The sequence below is a fragment of the Aethalodelphis obliquidens genome, unplaced genomic scaffold, assembly GCF_003676395.1.
Source record: "Aethalodelphis obliquidens isolate GAN/ISIS:26980383/991018 unplaced genomic scaffold, ASM367639v1 scaffold24, whole genome shotgun sequence".
NCBI lineage: Eukaryota > Metazoa > Chordata > Mammalia > Artiodactyla > Delphinidae > Aethalodelphis > Aethalodelphis obliquidens.
The window spans coordinates 4560715-4562425 of record NW_020837968.1 but is presented as its reverse complement, the minus strand read 5'-3'; positions in this window follow the sequence as shown (position 1 = coordinate 4562425).

Genomic DNA, 1711 nt, shown 5'->3' with positions numbered 1-1711 from the left:
CCAACATTCTGACACAACGGAGAAGAAAAATAATGAGTGTTCGACACGGAATCAAAGTGCCTGGGATGTTTACATAGGAAGGCAGCGTCAGCGCAACTTCCTATCGGACAGGTTTTTGTGTTGGTGAAATCAGAGCCTAAAGGTGTCATCTCAAAATTCGGCCGTTGATCGAGAACTCATATAAATCATGGGAATATTGGATTTTAGAAAAAAAGCCATCCAATTTAGAACGTTCATTCCAAAGAAAACAAAGATTGTGTTTTCAAAATAAAATTAGAAAATAAAACTTAAAATAGCCTAGGAGTGTTCCCTATGGCTTTGAGTGCTGCTAATGACAGGATTGTGTCAGTCACGGTAATAGTAGCCCTTTGTGCGTGACTGTATAAGAAGAGGCGGGTCGGCCTTTATTTACTGAGGACGTTGAAATCTGTTTAGGTCAAAGGTCAAATGGTATGTCTAAAATTCTAAACAATTATTAGAAAAATTCAGACCTTTTTTGATCCTTCATGCTCAATTAGCTAAATTTAAGATTTAGTTCTGAGAGTTCTTTCCCTACTTTCAAGTGGGCCATGTTTCATTACTTCATAAAAGGATGAAAATTGATTGCAAAAACAAATACCCCAAAAGGTGTAAAGTCATTCTTCATAAATCCAAAATTAAATTTAAAAATGAAGATATGTTGTTATCTACAATGTTGTGTGGTTTTGTGTTTTTGGATTTTTTTCATCAAAAGACAGCTATTTAGGAAATTTACTGTATTTTTGTTTTGTTGTAGAATTTTCCCTTATTGTCTCCAATTGTGTATTGTGAGGTGAAACAATCATGTCACAATTTAATTTTAATATAGTATAGATGGCCTATGTTAAGCACAGAATTCACTGGACAGATTTTTAAAAAGGGGTTCCCAAATGAGAGTACTTCAGACAAAAGTGTTATGCCTGAATTAAGCATGATATATTCATCATCTTCAACTGCTTTGTACTTCTTTGGGTAGCTACAGAAGTGTCGATTTTTGGTCATAATTGTGATGTCTGCAATGATACATGAAGATGTGGGCTGTTCATTTATGTGTGAACATAATGGGGGATGGCCAGTATAGGTAGATCAAGAATATATTGGTAAATACAGCCTTAGGAGTTCTACAATTTTTTTTCAAGATTCAACATAGTATCAATTAAAAGAATCGACATATCTTTGAATGTTCTTTCAAACTCGTTTTTTATTCTTTAAATTGTCAGTTAAAGCTCACACATTGTGTTTGACATCAAGAGCAGGGTTTTCCGCTTCCTAGCGTTGAAAGTCGCTCAGATCAGTAAATGATGAGATCTTCTACTTGAAAGGGCCTTCTGAGAGGTTCTCTAGAGTGGGTCCAACCTGTGGACCTTAGACATCTAGGAACCTTGGAAAATGCTTCCTCCAAAGAAACTTTTAAAAGAGCGTGATTGTGAGCCCTCAGGGATCAGCTATTGTATTAGTTGTCTTAGGGCTGTTGTAGCAAATTCCCACAGACTTAAAGGACAGAAATCTATTCTCTCACAGTTCTGGAGGCTAAAAGTCCGAAATCTGGCAGCGCTGTGTTCCTTCTAGAGGCAACTATAAGGGGGAATTCATGTCCCTCCTCTTCCACCTGGTGCTCCAGGTGTTCCTTGGCTGTGGCCACATCTCTGCCTCCTTCTTCATGTCTCCTTCTCTGGTAAGGACACTTGTGATT